The following is a 20189-nucleotide window of genomic DNA, read 5'->3' as shown; positions in this document are numbered from 1 at the left end:
GGAGGTCCCCTTTCAGCCCTTGGCTCTGGGACCTCGTTCTGTATTGTCGCTAACGTACACATTATCAATGAACAAATAAAATATTTTTGATTCTGACTTTGATTAAAAATGTTTCCCCTCCTTATGTCCGTATCTTCTGCTCCTGGCTGACCCAGGAGATAAGAGGGGCGTCACCCGGTATGCTTCTTTACGGCTACCCTGGCCCTGTAAAGTACAGAACTTATTAACATATTCTCAGAATGGGAAAATAACAATCGATGTGACTTTTCAAAGGTTGAAAACTTGCATCACGCACGTAATGCTCCGGTAACCGCACATTTCTCGCAGGTCTGCTAGGAGTGGAATTTGAGGTAGTAATACCTCTGGGCTCAATTGCTACAACTATAAGCGAACAGAATGACTATTTCAATAAGCCACTTATATTACCATGCCACATACTGTTCATTGTTACACCAGACATACTGCCGAATCCTGTATTGTCAGAAGAGGCTTCAACTGAAATTTCGACTTTTTACCTTCTAGATGAGTCGAGTATTGCACAAAGGTTTGGTATGGTTAAAGTAATTTGTCATACCCTTCAAAATGTCCGTTGGTTAGATGCCAAAAATTGGAAGGGACGCGAAACTTCACAGCTCAAAATATAAAAGGTTACTATAGAGATTTCGATTCATGCCGTCTTTCGATTTACTATAGATTTATCGATTTAATACTTATTTCGATTTATTATCGCATGTATGTTTTCTTTCATTGACATTTTGTTTTGTTGTGTTATACCACTGTAGTTTCACGCAGCATTTCATTCGACTGTTTAGGCAGAGGTGACCAGTTAGGAAGCTGAGTAGCTCAGCCAACTTCTTCAACCTATTATATACACGCCTCCATAAGAAGACTGATTATAAGCTCTATTTTAGTTGTTTCACCACGTGTCCTCGAATGTGCACGCACAGGACAGAAATGGTGTATCCTCCGATGCGTATTTCATACCTTTGGGGAAAATGTCAAGACTCAATCGCGCATTCTTCGCGAAAATCGTTTGCGCTCCGTCTAAAACAAAAATTTTGGACCGAGCGTGGGTGTGCACAAAACAGCGTGTTTCCAAAATTACCATGAATCCTCTAGTCCGCCACCTGCTGCGAAGTGCCTGCGCAGCTACGGAAAGAAAGCAACAGCGAACGTCTTCCTCCCTCTATCTAGCTGCCCAACCAGCCGCCAGTGGCGACCGCAGCGCCCCTGCTCGGCCGCGCACCTGCTCCGGCCATGGGAGCCATGGCCTAGAAAATTTTAACAAAGACTGTATTCTTAACCAAATACAGCAATAATTCCCGTAAAGTGATGAGTACGAGCTGAAAAATTGTAAATCACAAACCGCACGCCGTCGTCGCGGAGCGTGTCCTCCTCTTTTTCCCATAGTCAACCTTGACGGCGCGCGAGCTTTCCATGTCATGATGCTTCGGTCCTGAAAGGTGACGTCTTCGACCATTTACGGTTTTGCGCTCCGCTGACTGCATGTTGAGCGGGTTCCTAACGGCAGGTCGTGAGGGAGACAACCGACCTATGTCGGCGGCACGTCAAAAAGACAGTTTAAATCAGTGCAGAACTCACGATCACGAATGCACCGGTTAAAGGTTCACTGAAGTTATTTATCAAGCTCCCGGTTTTAGGTGCACTGCGTAGACTCTCTCAAATTACCACACATTTCTTCGTTTATCCGGTTGATACATCGGTAATTATTTCATAAAGCGCGAAAGCAGAAAAACTACCACGCGCGGTCTTTGGCGGCCGCACCAACTAAATGCTGTGACGACAGGAGCAGATGCACCTTGATTGGACGATGCCCAAATGTACCCGCGAAATATTCGCCGAGTTGACCGCTGGCTAATACCGAAGAACCGAACGAATTACGGTGAACAAATGCTACGGTATCAGTCGCCATTTCATTTGAACAATGTATCATGTATATAATACTGTTCATGTGTCATCGGTTTTATGTATGTGAATTTTATGATGTGCTGAATGTGTGAATTATATGAAGTACCATGACTGCTAATCAAGCAGGTGTTACATTATTGTAAATTTTATGCCTGTTCTGGTTGCATCTGCTTTGTATAGGGGCCGTGGACCCTGTCAAACCCTTTCTGAGGCTTTTTGTTCACGGTTCTCAGCACTTTGTCTTGGAATAAACTGATTTGATTTGATTTGATTTGATTAAAAATACATGCTTGACATCCGAGGGCTTTGTTGGATGGGCATTCTCGATATCTCAGTAATCGTCGTGCCGCGCTTCTGCCATGTTGTCGGCCGTAAAATGCCTAACCCAGGACGGCTTGGAATAGTAGCAATCAGTAGCCGAGGCCTACGCAGTGGATAAACGCCCTCCGCGTCACCGCAGACGCTCAAATGCCATGCGCTTTTCCCATATATTCGGAGCTTGCCTCACTCATGTCTGTATCGTAAAAAGCGTGTTCACAGCAGGCCAAGGGTCTGCTGATTCTGGCCTGCGCCCACTGCCCACAAGTAGTCGGTGCTTGTGGCAACAGCACGCCGACGAGAACTCGCTAGCGCGTCTGTGTAAGTCTGCGCGCGTTCTGCGAACTCGCTCGTGGAGCAGTGAACGTTACGGCACAAAAAGGGTGAACTCAGTTTAGATAACATCGGCCGCAAACTAAAAAATCAACACACAGCATGTACTCACGTGGATTCCAACTTGCGACTCGCAAAACTAAAATCCTAGAGCTTCTGACTACTCGGCCACGAGCCAGCACTGCCGAGGGTGGATATATAAGGTATATAATGTACAACCAGTTTACACTTTTATTTAGTTTTAGCATTTCAAGTAGCTTAGGTGACTATTTGTTGTATAGCGCTCGTGCAGTAAGCGTGCCCCAAGCTTCCGCAATATCTTACGTCTAGCAGTTGCATTTCTTAGACGGAAAAGCGTTCGCAGATGTGTGGTCGTGCTGCTGACCGCTGTGCGTGTTCACTCAGCGCAAAAAAGTCCTCCCTATAACCTAGTTGTGCGCTTTACGGTAAAAGTTTGAGTTCATTTTATTTCCTTAGTACTTATATTGACTTTGCTGACTCTTCTCCCGCCTTGAAGTGGGCTTAGATTTTCCTACTAGCGTACCAGTCAGCGAAGCTTCGCATGTGCACTTGCAGCGCTTGTGTGGAGCGGCCCCGACTGGGAGCTCGATACAGGATACAAACTAACAAAGTAAACAAAGGCACATTGTTCCATTCAGAAACGTGCTGTGGCTTAGTTTCAACTGAGCGAGCGAAATGCAACGACCCGTCGGTGGCCGGCGGACAAAATGCTGGGTCGACTGACTCTGTGGGAAGGTCGGCGAGCCGTCCAGTAGCGCAGCCAATCGCCAGCTGATCTTCTCCTGACGTCCCACGAAAACGCCACAGAAAATGGGCGAGGGTGCAGTGAGGAAGACCGCATTTTCGAATTGATTCTTCTACTAAATAAATTCGCGTAAACGCCCTCACAGTGGTCGAAACAAGACCTATGGACTGGGGACTACAATTTGCGCTAGTAATCCCGCAATGTTTACAAATCACATCAGTGTCCCTTTAAAACTTGGTGGGATGTGCAGGGCTGTCGAGTAAAAAAACAGGAAGCGGTACGTCCAAGAAAACGTGTAAAGTCATACACGCGCAAATTTGTCCGTTGAGGGCATAGGTTGAGGTCATGTCCGCTATGCTGGCGGAACGAGGTTCAAACGAGGGCCTCAAACAGACCAATGCGACCTGTAGGGTGTCCTTAGTGGTCGAATCGATTGGGTTGGTGTGTTACACAAACCTAAGATTCCTAACACGCGGGAAGGAAGCACACAGCTCCATGCTCGTCCGCTAGAATAAAGCTCGGGTCCATGCAAGTTGAATTCGGACAATTGGCTTGGAAGTATGCTCAGAAGCAAACTTGCTTTGTTTCATTCAGTCCGTGGACTACGGCCAGCTTCGCAGGTCATCCTTCTTCACACAGTGGAAGCGCACTAATCTTTTTTCTGTTTTTGTGTGCAACGCCCAGTCGGAAATGACAACCGGAAAATTTCTGTAAGAAGTCGTTTGTCATATTTTTGCTTGTCGTGCAGTCGTCGTGTGTCGTCATTCTGACATTTGTCGTGTGTTGTATTCCTGTAGCAATTATGTTCTTTTATCGTGTGTCGTGGTTCTGTAGTGATCCTGTAGTATGTCATAGTCCTGTAGTGATCCTGTAGTATGCCACAGTCCTGTAGTAATACTGTAGTATGTCGTAGTCCTATAGTAATTATGTAGTAAGGCAGTTCTGGTGCTCTACTGCCTGTCATGCCTGTCTTGTCGCAGTCCTGATGCTGTGTTATGTATTCTTGGCGTCTTGCAGTCCTGACCTGTCGCACAATGCATTCATAACAATTCTGTTGCAGCAAATATCAGTATTTCTGGATCCGGGCATGCACTGTATTCGTGCTGTCCACTCTACATAAACAGTTAAGACAGCCCAAATACGCCATGAGCCAATGCACAGACAAACTGAAGAGAATACAAAAATTTTATTTTAGTTTCCTTCATGCGCACGCAGCTCCAGGCTGGAAAAAAACAGGTACAAGTGCCATTAGAATCGGCTTGCCGAAGGACAGAAGTGCACCGTCTCTAAGTACAAGCATTATGGATGATCCGTTCCATTCTAAAGCTGCAAAGTTGTCTGAAACTGCAAAAAGCTTATAGTAAATATATTATATTCCCTGTGAAAAAACACCAATAGTTAAAAGCTTCCAATAATTAATTGTAGCTGCAGCAAGCCACAGAAAGCCAAAAAAACTATCAATGCACACCTCGTGAAGCACAAAAACGACATTGCAAATTACATCAACCATCATAAACGCCTCCATTTCTCTCAATGACTGCTTAGGATTAAAACAGTAGATAGACTGTATCTGGTGTTTGGTGTTTGCACCAACCAAGTTGGCAAACAAGCCCATGTACCTTTTTATCGGTGCAGATCAGCGCACTTCTGCGCGAGATATCTAGCCAGAAGCTTGTGGCGCTTGTGCATTTCGGTATGCTCGCAGACCTTCCCCTGCAGGTAATGCCAGAAGGAATCTGCATCGATAGACCAAAAAAAGAGAGATTGATCCAAGACAATGACAAGCAGCACAAAAACACTGAAAATCATACTGCTAATACTATGTCCTTAAACTGCGCCATTTTATAAAACTAAACACGTCTCCGCATACTGAGCAATAAGAAGTGCTCTCTATAGGCTGATAGAGTGCTTTTCACATTACTGTGCCTATTCGAAATCGTCGAATTTAAGCGTTCCTGGCATTTCTGGAGCAAGTAAAGCTATTTGGATTAAGCTCAGAAAATGCCCTTTCCAAATCAGTTTTGTTCTCATTTTGCAACAAAAACGTGATTTTTGACATGCATTTGCATCACGTGGGTGCAGAAAGGGGAGTGGTCTTCGCGCGTTAGTGCTACTAAAAAAAATGCATGCCAATCGTAATTACTCTGCATCAGCGTTTGGTTCTTGTTATCAGGGCATGAAGGGTGAATCAGAAGATAGTTTTTAACCGTCAGGTTGGCAGTCAGACAGTAATAATGCCTGAAATCGGCTGAAAATACCAAGCAGTGCCCGTTTGCACAGTTACTCCACGATTGTAGGAAGTCTCATTGCCTTTGCGCACGTTGTTCTAAGTTGTGTTGTAGTTCTACTTACCTCAGGACCATTCAACCCGTTAACAACAGTTTCGGTTTTGTTTCTGCATCGCGAAATTTATATTTGGCGCTACTACGCAGTTACGCAACTTCAAGCCTACCTGCCATGGCGCCTTGAGCATCTGCTACAGTCTTCAAAAAAAGCATGCCACTCCCAACTTCCCCCCACCCTAGCCCATTTCCTGCAATAAGAACTTCCGCTGCAAGTCAGAAGATAACAGCCAGTCACCAGATATCATTTCTGACGAGGAGAGCGCTTCAAACTGGCTTTACACACCGCCAGCTCTCCGCCTGCCAATTTCATTCCCATACGAGGGTATCTCCAGAGGTCTAGTGTTGCTCCTTAGTTTAAATGTCTATTCGGACGGAGTCTCCAATACGTTTTGTATTTTCGTTTCAAAAATGTTAGGTGCGCTGTAATGCAGGAGGCTCGTAGTGCTGATCTTTTTTATCGCCCAACAGGTACTAGGCAAAGCTTGGAGGGCACGATTTTAGCGCATTACACCGCATTCCTGCAAGCGACGCTACAATAGCGAGTCAGTAGATGATAATAAACCTCAAGTTTATGTTTTTAGAGATAACTGACAGTGAACAAGCATCAACCATGGAGTTTCGTTTTGAACTCCATGCATTTTTTTCCGTATCGCGTGCTTGTCCCGAATACTGTGCTCGCTTTAAATGCAAAGTCAGTCATTGACAAGATGTTTTTACGTCGCGCGGGGACAAATTTGGTGCCTGTGATAATGTCAAATTGCCAGATTTCTTCCAGGGAACCACCCAAAATTGCACATTTTCAACGCAGGTTGGGCTTCGCCGCAAGGCCACAGGCACCATGCGTGCTAACATTTTTTTTATCTCTGCAAACTTTGCCACGCAACCCAACATTTTTTATGACGTGTTTTTGAAATGTTCCCTACAAAAGGTATATTCGAAATTCTTGCTACTGTCGGCGGTTTGTTGAACACAACTCCTTTTTCACCATTTTCCTTGACAACTTGACAAAAATTTTGATTTTGATATTTTTTGCAGCTGTGATGTGAGAAAATAATAAAAAGTGGTGTTATTGAACAATGCATTAAATAATCTGCATTTTGTGTTCCTGTAATTAGTGCCTAACCAAGTATTTTTGCAGAAAATAATGTTTTTTTGGACCCCTAAACATCGGTCAATTTTCCAGCGGTAACGAGAGTTAAATTACTACAGAGCGTGACATCATACTCATAAAACTTCCCCCCAAAAGTATAAGCCAGCTCATAAATCTAAGTAGAGTTAAGTAACGATAAATTTTCCGCCAATTAAAAACAAATTAAAAAGAAAAAAATGCCTATACTCCCTAATGCAAAATTTCCGCGCAGCGCGAACTGCAGTCTTCTCGGTCGACGTACATAGTTGCCGTGTCAATGAAGACAATCAAACTATCAATGCAGACAATCAAAAATGCCTCTATTTCAGAAAGAGACCATTTTGGATTAAAAGGATCCTGCAATACTCTTTGAACAGTAAACCAGCTCGATGTTTAGATTACCCTACCAGGAATACCTGAGCCGAATATTACACGTCCATACGAGGTGGTGTGCACGCATATCTCTGTGAAAGACGCGGAAAAACCAACCGCGCTCTCTTCAATTTTCCTCATTATGGACTCCTGGCATGGCCTTAACGACGACTTTGAGGCCATGGCTGTCTAATTGGCTGTCACTGGTCAACTTCGCGACTTATTTCTGACATTTCCTGTGAGGACTCGCCATCGTCAGCGCTGTGTACCAACCTCTTCTATGCCTGAACCTGCAAGCGCAGTTTGGTGTTTTTTTGTGTTTTGAGTGCGCACAGAGCTTGAGTCCCCTTTCAACGAGACCACTCGACAACAAACGTTTATTGCTTCGAAGACGCCCTACGAGCCTGAGTGTACGCTTGCAAGCAGGCTGCCGAGCCTGCTTTTTTGTGGCCCCAAACCAGAAATCGACCCCCCCCCCCCCATGTTGCGGACAAAAGGAGAATACTCCCCAGCCTATGATCTGTTCAAGGTCGTCGAAGAGGACGCCGCAAGCCACCCCCTTCTCCGGGACAGAGCACACAGCTTTCATCGCATTGTCCGTGGTCGAGTTGAGAGTGGACAACTATGCGCGATTCGGTGAGAGTAAACGGCTTTTCATAATTCTTAGGTAAGGAGATTACTTAAACAATAGATTTTACCCCAAACTACATTCCGAGTAGGCGATGGTAAGTGCTGCAGAGTCCCTTCAAAACAGTGGAGACACTGGCCTAGGTTTCAAGGAACCAAATTGGAAAACAAGCCCATGTACCTTCTTATTGGTTCAGATTCACGTGCCCTCGTGCTAGATATCTCGCTAGCAGCATGTGTCGCTTGTGCATGTCCCCTGGCTTGCAGCCCTTTATCTGCAGGTAGTGCCATAAGGGATCTGCATCGATAGAACAAAACAATACATTTGATGTAAGCAACATAAAAAGACTGAAAATTAGACTGCCAATACTGTGTCCTCAACCTTTGCCATTGCATAGAACTAAACACAATGGCTCCACATAGATGAGCTGCGAAGCCGGACGCAGTTGACAAAAGGCACGAAACAAACCACGCTTGTTCATAATTTGCAAGGGACCATACTTACTAGTCGTTTCACTGATTTAAACTTCGACGGACTCCAGCTTTATTCTAGCGAACAAAATTGAGCTCTCTGTTTCCCTTACTGTCTGTGTAGCACACAACCCGATTTGCTCGAGCAGTGCAGACACCCGACAGGTCGCATTTGGCTGTTGGACATCCATGTGTAAGACTCCACATGTAAGAGGGCGTGAAACCTATAGTTTTGCATGCACGACCCCCCTCCTTCCTAAGGTCCCCGCATGTGCACGCGTAAACCGGCAACCGCTTATGTGTGTGTGCTTAGCCAAAAAGACAAGAGCAAGCAGCACCCAGAAAATGGCTTCACTGGAACGAAACCAGGGGGGGGGGGTGAGACACAGACTGCTTCACAGTAAAAAGAATGATCCCCATGTTGCAAAAAGTGGTGCTTTTCACATTTAAATTACTGCAGAGCATAACATTACACTCATAAAACTTCCCTCCAAAAGTATACGCCAGCTTGTAAAACTTTAGGCAAAGGGGCCATGCAGACACTACACAAGTCTGGTTCCTTCGAGAGATTGCCACGTTAGAATCATAGTGCACTTCGCCAAAATAAGCTATACAATTAGAAAAAAAGGGAATGGCCATGCAACCCACTAGCTCATTTCCCGCAACAGAACCTATGATGCCCTATGTGCCCAGCTGTGCGATTGGCTGAGGCGGGCAAAGGCAAACACAAATTAGGGACGGCTTGTAAGCTTTCCAGATGAGCTATTTGCACATAAATGTAATGCATATTCATTTTACAGCAGTACGAATGGTGCGTGAACAATGAAAGTTACAAAATACACATAAGCATAGAAGTACCGATGAGCACTGCCGCTGGTACTGGGCACACTATGCTTGCTGTAGCTGCACAGCAGTCCGCTGCTTTGGAGTTGTCTTACGTACCCTGTTTGTCGAGCATACCCAATGTTTCACAAAACGATTACTTTCTACAGTAACAAAAACAAGCCAAGTGCAAATATGGTCAAAAACAAAGCAGCGGCGGACAACACTACGTGGATAAGTACGGTAGCGCCATCTGGGAGGACTAGCGGCAAGCAAGGCTGCAGAGCCGAATCACGGAGTGGAAAATCATTTGAACACGCGCAGTTATGACTTCATCGCTGACGTCCTGAAAACACGCGATTTGGTGGGAAAATCAAAATTTTAACCCAAATTGATTAATTGCTCAGTGAATACGGCATCATTGCTGCCGGACAAGCACTGGGTGCACTACAAAAAATACGAATTCTTTCAAATAAAACAAACTTTTATTTTGTCTGCATGGCCCCTTTGAGCAACGAAAGCAGTTCAGCAAACTAAAAATGGGTTACACTGCCCAGCCGAGGCTGAGGTTTTATAATGCCCAAACTGACAAATGCAATGGCCAGTAATTGATGCACTGAAAGTTGTATTCTAGTCACTGCAACATTTTCTATTCATAAATGTGTTACACACTACTAGCTTGTCAGAGCAAGGTTGTGTCAGAGTGGTTACATTTGTAAGAAGCCCCTAGTAGAATTATTCATTGTTATTTATGAGAATACGCGATGCGTGCGCATTTTTTTTTGTTTCGGTGGAAACAACACGCACCCACGCACGTGAAAGCCACTGGCGTACGGGAGGCCAGGAGAGCTTTCTAACCGGAAGTGGAGGGAGCAGACAATGTACCCATAAGCCTTTGCAGTTTTTACAGGTCACCTATTAGCTTGCAACACATCCCTTTTCTTAATTTTGCTCCATATCTTGACTGTTGTCGCATACGACACGGGCTGCCATGATTGTTGAGACCAATCCTTAAAATCAAAATGTGAATCATCATTTCTTATAAAAACACTGCGCTAAATTTAAATTACGAAGACGAAGGACGGCGCTACATATGACTTACGAAAGCGCAACTATCAACTGGCCTTTATTTTCCTACCCTATCGGAAAACACTGGAAATATAAACACAGAAACAGAAACGTTCAAAACCCCGCCCAAAACCCTATCTCTGTTAAGTTCTTGGTAGTTGTTATCGTCACATATTTTTGGCGCGGTCTCACTCACAGCTGGCCACGAGCGCTCGTCGTCCCCTCTCTCTGGCTCACGGTCACACGCGGAACATCTTTCCGCAGTAGGTGAATTTTCTTGTTTTTAGAATCACCGATGGCTAGCTGACGCATGCGCCTTGGCTACCCCATGCCAGACTAACGGCTTCTATAATCTCCCTGGTCGTCCTATTGTGTGAGCGTGTCAATACTGTTGTTTCATTGAACATTCGCATTTGCATTTTTTGCAGTGATCGGCCAAATGCCCGGGCGCTTGTAGCTTGGCACACGCGTTCTTATGCTCCCGCAGGCGCTCGTTGAGGCAACTTCCGGTTTGTCCTATATAGGACCTCCCACAGTCCAACGGAATTTCGTAGACTACTTCTTACTCGCACCCCACGAATCATCATCATCACCACATCATCACTACATAAACTGTCACCTGGCACTGTGTTTAACAAAAAGGCTGCGGACCTCAAAGAAGAAAGATATGTAAGTTGGAGTGAGCCCTAAATGTCCTGGCGCTTTACCCTTTCTGAGAACTCAGCAGAACTTGGCTAAGATTGGCTGACCAGGCAAAAAGCACCGTTAAGAGAAATGCATGTTCTAGCTGTTCTCTCCCGTTCATACATAACCTGCACCAATAGTTGACAAATGTAAAAATTGAAGGCGGCTGGGACCGCTTGTCGCGGACAGGCAACGATGGCTCGTCCGCTGTGCCCGAGCTGCAGCCTCACGCACATTTGTTGTGATCTGCAGTTTATTTTCCATTGCCTTAGTGCATACTGGGACGGTCATGCCACGTTCGTTATGACCGAGCATTAATCATAACTGCAGCATCAACTGCATCAAGCGGCCTCAACTGCATTGTGCTCAGGTATTCTAACACCCAACAACAAGTGTAACCAGCAAAAGTTGCTTCCATGGTTATAGGATCTAGACTTAAACTGTTAACATTCTGGGACTAACAGTATGAAAGCGTTAAACGCCTACTTTCTTCACAGCCAGCGCCACAAAGGGCTCGTGCTCGTGATTCCGCCAGGCTCGTGCTGGCGCAGCTGGTGTCGGGTGCTGGTGGTTCTGCAGGGCTCATGCTGCAGGCCATGTCCACTCAAGAGATAACATGTCATAGTTGTCAGGTCAAGAGATAACAGGTCAAGATAGCAGGCCAGGTAGAGATAGCAGGTAGAGATAACAAGAGATAGCAGGCCAGGTCAAGAGATAACATGTCATAGTTGTTCCGTGTCTCTTTCACCAAAAGGACTCGCCTATTTAGTGCACAAGCATTTAGTGTCATCTTACACGCGTTTAATGTTAGCTGTAAGGTCAACGTTTGCACAAATATTGACTTCCCCTAATAAACATACCTAAAATCGATGGCTTTTCTAGCACCTTGGCGTTTATGTGCGTCATGTTTGATAAGAGAATTTGCGAATAACTTTACTGTAGAGGCTACCAGCAAGACGGCCTTCACAGAAAAACCATGATTTCGAAGCTCCTACAGTCGGTAAAAGGCTTGTCTATAACGCGCGAGCGGCATGCTCTTGGCTGCGCCCGAGACACCTAGTGATAACGCCTGGTTTGAGACCGGTAAATGTGAGCATGCGCGACCCGCATCACCGCGATGGCTCTTTCCCTTGTCGGTGTGCCCGTCGCCTTGGCTTCCGTACCTTCTTTGGCCATGAGAAGCGCTGCCTGCACTGCCGGGCCGGGAAAATATCGCCGCAATGAGCGATTGGTAGTAGAGCGTTGGCTGCGTTTAACTACGTGGAACGCTTATTTTTCGCGGCGCCCTACACAATTTAGACAAGAGTTTTTTTCCTGTATGAGAGACAACGAATGCCAATCGCCGAAAACGCGTCGCCGCCGGTGTTTTATAGTGACTAGATATCGGTCCGTGATCGCTTGCACAGTCGATTAAGTATTGTGGCGTGAGCCCGTCAGCACTGACATGCAAAGCCAAACCCAGAAACCGAATAATGGTGCTCATGGGACTCATGCAGCTATTGGGTGAAGGATAACGCAATGAACAGCTGTGCGCCAAGGCGAATGCAGACGAAAAATTACACCATCTTCCCACGTGGGAACCCTGAGGGGATGCAAAGCCGTGGAGTAGCAGCGTGTTAATTGGTTCTTAAAGTAAAGACACGTGTAGTAGCGTATTAAATGTCTTCTTTATTTATCGAGTAGTGGGGAACGTTTTACGGCTTCTCGTTCTCGAAGCGAGAAATCCGCTGTTCGACGCTGGCGTTTCGAAGCGTTGTCACGTTGCCGAACTCCATCTGGATCAGGTACTCGCCGCTAGCGTTTCAAAGCGGCTTCTCGTTCTCGAAGGAAGGAATCCGCTGCTCGACGCTGCCGTTTACGTTCGGCGTCGCCAGCTCTTCTCTGTGCAGCCTTGTCTTCGGAGGTATGAGACGAGCCGAGCGGCGAGGAGGAGCGGCGAGGAGGAGAGCGGCGTTATCGCAGCAGGTTAGGGCTCCTGGAGCGACAGTGTTGCGGGTGTCTACCTGAGCCGGCACGAGACGAGCCGCGCGGCGAGGAGGGGAGCGGCGTTATCACAGCTGGCGTGGAGAGGGGACGGGGAGGAGAGGTGCGGACGCCGGACGACGGAGGGTCGAATAAGAGATGCTTTGCATCTAAAACTCGCACAGCGCGCGCTAAGGCGGGCAATCTCCTCTTTTGTTTCCCGGCCCGGCAGCGCATGCTTGAAGCGCTTATTACGATCAAAGAAAGGGTGAAAGCCAAGGCAATTGGTACAGCAAAGAGGGACACAGCCGGCGCGCTGATATGGGCCGTGCATGCTCACATTCTACATATCTCAAACCAGGCGTTATCACTGGGTGTCTCCCGCGCACTCCGGAGCACGCCGCTCGCGCGTTAGAGACATGCCTTTTGCCGACTGTACGTGAGAATATGGCTAGGCGACTACTTGACGCCGGCACGAACAATGCAGATGAATTCCTAACCCGACTAACTGGTAGCCAGCACAGTTGTGAATAAAGCGTGTTACGTGGAAATATGTGCAAGGTGGCAATACGAGCCTTTTCCTTCGGCGTCGGCGCCATATACTGTGAAGCGGACCTCCGCGCCTTCCGAAGGCTCCGCCGGCAAGCCGACATTCATTCCTTAGTTTCTGCGGTTAGTGGCAGATGTAAAACTGCTAAAGAGCGCTCAGACAAGATTATGCACAATTTAATGGTAAGAACACTTACCGGTCATGTGAACGATGGTGACCTCGAATAATCTCCCCGCGTCTCGCTGTCGCCAGGGGCAAAACACTCGACGTTTACCAGAAAAAAATTACGCACGTCCGATGCCCAATCACTTCTCTTCTACCTTTTTCCATTCCATTTTTATTACCCTAAAGGCCCTTCCGGGCATTGCATAGGGGGGGGGGATAACAAAAGCACACGGTACACTCATGTGCCAAGAAAAAATAGAGATGTTCAATCTGTAATACAATTCAATCTGTTTAGATTGAATTTAAACAAAATGTTACAATGGAACAGAAAACTCCGCGTGCAAAATACAGTGCAGTTAAAAATAGCAGATCACCATGATAACAAGCAAACAACACAAAGTTAACCACAAAAATAAGATTACATAGGTTCTACCAATATACCGCAGGCGCATACTACCATCTTTTTGTAACACTCCCAAAAACAATTTTGTAAGTTCTTCGGCAAATTTTTCAGGGTTTGAGATGACAGCAATATGTTTTGGGAGGGCATTCCAGTCACTGATTGTTGAAGGCAGAAAGGAAAGGCGGAGTAGGTCAGTACGGGAAAATTCCGGCTGCACTTTGTTGGGGTGGTCGATACGCAGAGATATGTGTTGTGCGGGTTTTATTCTTGAGATAGTAAAATGAGTAGGATTGTGATCAAGTTTATGGAAGAATGTAAGCCGGGAAATTTTGCGCCTTGTTTCCACAAGTTGTAGGCCGAGGTTACTTTTTATCAGTGTAATGCTTGAATGAGGTGTGTACTGACCTGATACGAACCGAGCGCTCTTGTTTTGCAATGATTCAAGCTTTGTGGTCAAGTATGATTGATAAGGGTCCCAAATTATTGCGGAATATTCAAGTTTTCATCTTAAAATAGACGTATATGCGATCAGTTTAGTGTTCTTATTGGCGTGGCGTAAAGAACGACGGAGAAAACCAAGCGTTCTGTAGGTATCTGCTAAAATAAAGTTAATGTGCGTTTTCCAGGAAAGGTTGCTGGTAAGGTGAACCGCTAAGTATTTAAATGAATTTACAGGCTCAATGGTAATGCTAGTAAGGGTATAGTCGAACAATATTACCTCATTTCGCGTGGTAAAGCGCATAAGTTTAGTTTTTTTAGTATTAATAGACATTTGCCAGTCAGCACACCACTTTTCCAATTTTCGTAGGTCATTTTGAAGTTCAATACAACTCGACTGGTTAGTTACGCGCCGGTAAAGTACGCAGTCATCTGCGAATAACCTAACAGATGAATTATTGTCAACAGCTATGTCGTTAATGTAAATTAAAAAGAGAGTGGCGTCAAGCACTGACCCCTGAGGAACCCCAGATTTTACTACTTGGAATGAGGACTGTACGTCATCTATAATAACTGCTTGGTGTCTATTAGTTAGGTATTCTTTAACCCACCTAATAACATTCCCTTCTATCTTAATATTTTTTATTTTCTGTATAAGGCGATTATGAGGTACACGATCGAACGCTTTGGCGAAATCAATAAAAATAGCATCAGCCTGTTGAAGTTTGCGTAGAGAGTCGTGGATATCAGTTGTTAGCTCGAACAGTTGAGTCTCGCAAGAGAGCCCGCGCTGGAAACCGTGTTGATTTGGGTATAAAATGTTGTTACTCGTAAGGTATTTCATTATTTGTGATGATAGAATGTGCTCAAAAAGCTTACATACGACGGAAGTTAAGGATATTGGTCTGTAGTTGCTGAACTCGTTTTTATCGCCTGATTTCAATATCGGAACTACATGGGCTAGTTTCCAATCATCAGGAATAACGCCGGTGTCTAAAGACTGTTGAAAGATGAGTACAAGAATCAGTGCGGAAAACTCTTTTGTGATTTTTAGTAATTTCGTGCTGATGCCATCAGGACCTGGGCTTGAGTAGGTGGGCAATCGCTCGATCGCTTTCATGATTCCCTCGGAGTTTACCACAATACAAGGCATGATGAAGTCAAAACTAGTAGGAACGCTTATAGATGGCATTGGACTCTCTTGTTCAAAAACACTACAAAAATAGGAGTTGAAAGCGTCAGACACTTCTCGACGATTTGAACCCGATTCCGATACAAGCTGAGGCATTTCCTTCAAGGGCGACGGAGAAATAACTTTCCAGAATTTTTTTGGGTTAGTTTTCATAAAATTGGGCAGGACAACATTGAACAATTTATTTTTGGCTTCTTCAATAAGTTTCTTACATAATTTGGCGTAATCAAGATAAGAAGTCCAGTCCTCGTCTCTTTTGCTGCGCCTGGGCTTGGTGTACAAACGTTTCTTCTTGTTCAAACAACGCTTTATATGTTTCGAGAACCATGGCCTGTCGGTCGTTTCAAAGAGGCATTTCTTTGGGACGTGTATTTCCTGCAACGTTCTCAGCCCATCTCGGAATAGCAGCCAGTTCTGTGGTGCCGAACGATTTTTATAAGACTGCGAAAAGGTCGTGTAAAACTGCTCCAAACCTCAGTTTATGCCGTCAAAGTTGTTTTTAGCAAAATCGTACACCGTTTTCCTTCTGGAAGGCTTCTTTTTTGTAGCAATGCGATGATTGCTGATACATTCTAATACGTTGACGTGAGCGCTATCTGGGTGTGCGGTAAGAACCAAATCAAGAAAAGCATCTGCGCGTGTGGGTGTGGATACCAACTGGGTTAATTGAAAGAACGACATGAAATCCAAGAATGGGGTACTTTCAAATGCAGACTGTATGCTGTGTGACCAGTTTAAAGCAGGAAAGTTAAAGTCACCAGTCAAGTTAATCGGCGAGTTACTGTATCTGTTCTCAATTTGAACGAGAACTTCATAAAGTTCGTCAACGAAATCTGTGGATGAGTCTGGAGGCCTGTAACATGCACCAATAACTATGGTTATGCTTGGAAGATTAAGGGCGATCCACAGCGTTTCAAGCACGCTGGTTACATCAATCAACCGAACGAGAATATGTTTCTTCGTCGCGATTAAAACACCTCCCCCTCGCCTTCCATCACGATCCCTACGGAACACCGTAAACGACTTGGAAATTTTGATTTCGCTGCTGTCGATCTCTGGTGAAAGCCACGTTTCAGTGCCCACAATGACATCTGCACTACACGTATGAATAAAGGTGGCAAGTTCATCCTGTTTGCTCATAATGCTTCGAAAATTCGCCAATATCAAAGAAAGATCTCGTTCAGCGTCTTGAGCTTGCGCATTACACCCCTTTCACGAAGGGCGGCTCTGCTGCGTGCATTCAACCACCTGCGCAGTAGCTTGATCATAGCAATATCGGCGGTTTCTTAGCAAAAGCTTGTCGAAAGATATTTTCATTTTGTCATTTGGCTGACGATGCTCGCGTGCAAAGTCCCGAAGTTGCTTGCGCACAAATTGGATCCTAGGTGAAAAATCTTCAATCCATACTTTTAGGGTCTTCAATTCCTTTAGTTTAAACGCATTTCCTAGGACTCCACACTTTGTTTTGTAGTTGAGGAATTTCACGATCAAGGGGCAGTCGTAACCCTCTCTTTGAGCACCTACTCGATATGCGCGTTCATTGTCGGCGACTTCCAAGCCAAGGTGCTCTTTGCAAAATTTCGTGATTTTCAATTCAGAGGTTACAGGGTTTTCTTTTTCTTCCTCGGGAAGTCCCTTAAAGATCAGATTTTTTCGTCGCATGCGGTTATTCATATCATCTACTACGTCCAGAAGACCTGCTTGGCTGTCCTGCCAGCGTGTGAGGGCCAAAATGTCGGTTTTTATTTCATCAACTGAGCCTCCAACAGTCGTTATGGTGTCACCGCTTTTAGATAGAGCCAGCAAACCTTCCTCGACCTTTGAAAGACGCTTCTTGATATCAATAATTCCTGCTGATATGTCTCTCATTTTAGTGTTTACTTCCTTTTGAAAAGCATCACGCGACAACGCTGCCTCCTTCACGGCACTCAGAATCATGTCAATCTTGTCAGGGCCTGGGTTAGTTTCTATATCACCGCAGCAAACCAACAGCTGTGCCAGACAAAAAAACACGACTACGATCCTGCCTCGAGGACACCCCTTAAACAGGAGACGAGCCGTAGCATCAGCCTGTGACACAGCTACAAGCTCCCGCAGTGTCGTGCGGCCAAGGCAGCCGATGCGAGCCCGGTAGGTTTCAAGATAAACCCCCATTTCATCAAAATCACTTCATCCAACACCGCACAGGTGGCATCTGCGGCAGAATACTAGTAGAACCCTGACGGGTACAAATGGCACACACTCACCTACGAAAGGCAAAGACAACGTTCAGTAGAATGTTTCGCGGCCGCAAATCCTAGCGATGCAGTCCTCGACGGGCCCTTTATAGCAGCGCCGCTCAGAGTGATGACGATGTACCACGTGGTCCAGACAGGCCGGAGCTGTACAGCGCCGCGACTCTTGTGACGTTACCCGAAGGCAACCACACCGACGCAGGCGCAGTAGTGATGCAGATAACACCACCGCCTCGGCTTTCCTTGGTCACAGAGGCACAGGTCACTCGAACGGAGCATCCACTACGAAAGGCAAAGACAACGTTCAGTACAATGTTTCGCGGCCGCAAATCCCCTTCCAAAACATACTGAAAGAAAACGTTACATGGTTACGCTTTGTAACACGGTCACACTACGTATACATGACAGCGATCGACCAACGCAAGAAAAGAAACGTTGCGTAATGTTTGCTACCACAGCAGTGAGAGCTGCGGCTATTGCTGGCTTCAGTCGGCCCATATAGGCGGCGTTGGTTGATGCCAGAGGATGAAGCCGATGAAGCTCAGTAAGATACATCAAAACTCAATCATTTTGGTTTTAATAATGAACAAAATTATAAACACGTTCCAAACCTCGTGATAAAAATTAGCACTGTATTAACCTCTGATAGCAGCTTCCAACTTCAGCACGGTTCTTTCATGTAGTGTTATCTCACATCATTTTCTATACCCACAACGGCTCTCTGAAGAATGCGTTGTAAATTTTTGCCCCTTTTTGACTGAATATTAGCAGGCTTTTTATTGAAGCAAGGGTATCACCAATAATACTAGAAGTACGTTTTTTGGTTTTGTATGGCCCGCCAGATTAGCAGCGGCAGAAAGAGACTATTAAGTACCACATTTTAATGCCGGAGTCTGTCATGTACGGTTGTTTAATCACGTCCGCTCGTTCGCGCGCCGTGGTTTAGTGGTGTCGACTGCGTTCGTAGCCGTTTTTCTGCACTGTGCGGGGCTGTGTGCTGGCTCTCTTTTCTTTTTGCAGTTGTGGGGGCTCCTTTATTGTGTCTGCTTTATTTGTACTGATTCTGTTTTAGTTTTGTCATTGGTGCTTCACCTGCTCGCCTGCTGCCACGATGTGGGAAGGTGTGGAGTCAGGTTTCATCTTTTTGTCTCACCTAAAAATTGGTTTTTATTGAAAGACACTTCTGGGCTTTCGCACCTTTTTATTTTTTTATTGGCTGTTAACTTGCCTCAGCGTGGCAGGAGCGGATTTTGTTCGCCACCTTTTTTGTTGTCTTTCTAGGGCGAACACGGAATAAATAGCGGAAAATAAAAAGTATCAGTCTGGCTACAGGCTAGTTCACGAGTTGCTGTGTCTGGTTTAGTGCTATATGTCGGTATTGTGTTGTTTTATTCTGTTAGTCGTCGTGTTACATTGAGCGAAATAGTAAACTCAATTCTGCTCCCGCGTCCCCAGTGTTAAGATTGCAAGTTTCATTTCTTCGTTGATGTGTGCAGAGGAATTTGGTACAAATATTCTCTTTCATCGCAAGGAAGAAACAAGCAACCAGATAATTATCTTGTTCGACTGTTGGCTATTTGTAGACAGCTTCATACATCGCGACATATTTTGCCTTGGCAGCCGCATCTGTGGTGACGACAAGAATGGGTCGTCACGACAGACGGCTTTGCTACTACAGCATTTCCGTCGTGGTTCTGTTATAACGACAGACCTCACGACAGTATTTATGCCTCTGTAGTGACTACAAGATGCTGTCGTGATGACAGCCAGCTTTGGTACTACAGCATTTTTGTCGTAGTTCTGTTGTAACGGCAGACGTCGTGACAGCTGGCTATGTCACATAGCATGATGGCTCTCGTGGTGACAGGTAGTTGTGTTGTGACCACAGGAATGTTTGTCGTTGATTAAATTGACTGTGTCGTTACGACGGAAATGTGTGTCGTAACAACAGATGGCTTTGTCGTAACGATAGGACTTATGTCGTAACTACAAAAAATTTGTCGTACGGCAGGAATTCTTGTTGGGTTTCTGTCCTATTCCTGTTGTCATTTTCGACTGGGCGTCGACACGTTTGTCGACGTTGCCTTCGGTATAAATGTGTCTAGCGTGTTTTCAATGAATTCAGTTGAGAGTCAGCACTTGTCCTGTGGATATTCTTCTGTCCGTCTCGTCTTTAGCGCTGTGAGTAGTTAAAAACACAAGCTGCTCCCGCGCCTCTGCTGGTGAGACTGCACGCAGTACCCCTGTAGCCCTCCACATGTACACACCCTCTTGTTCTGATCCTACCATTTTCACATAGGCATACTTCTTCGTTAAAATGTTCAACAAACAAATTTCCTATACCCGAAACGACAGTTACAAACGCGCAAGAGTTCTCACTA

At 45.5% G+C, this 20189-nt stretch overlaps 1 protein-coding gene and 1 long non-coding RNA gene across 2 annotated transcripts in view; one reads left to right on the top strand and one right to left on the bottom strand.

Annotated features, from left to right (window-relative positions):
* Positions 1-20189, top strand: part of LOC144177904 (hemicentin-1-like) — a 299755-nt gene that overhangs the window by 234095 nt on the left and 45471 nt on the right. The gene's annotated exons all lie outside the window — the stretch shown is intronic.
* Positions 4521-18519, bottom strand: LOC144164902 (uncharacterized). The gene is made up of 4 exons (XR_013321253.1): positions 17821-18519; positions 8001-8117; positions 4966-5082; positions 4521-4568 (listed from the first exon to the last, which is right to left on the bottom strand). It is a non-coding gene; the product is annotated as an uncharacterized LOC144164902 (long non-coding RNA).

This window comes from Haemaphysalis longicornis, unplaced genomic scaffold (genome assembly GCF_048455015.1).
Source record: "Haemaphysalis longicornis isolate Haplotype H1 unplaced genomic scaffold, Haemaphysalis longicornis Haplotype H1 scaffold_1, whole genome shotgun sequence".
Lineage (NCBI taxonomy): Eukaryota > Metazoa > Arthropoda > Arachnida > Ixodida > Ixodidae > Haemaphysalis > Haemaphysalis longicornis.
This window is presented reverse-complemented; position numbering and strand designations above follow the sequence as displayed.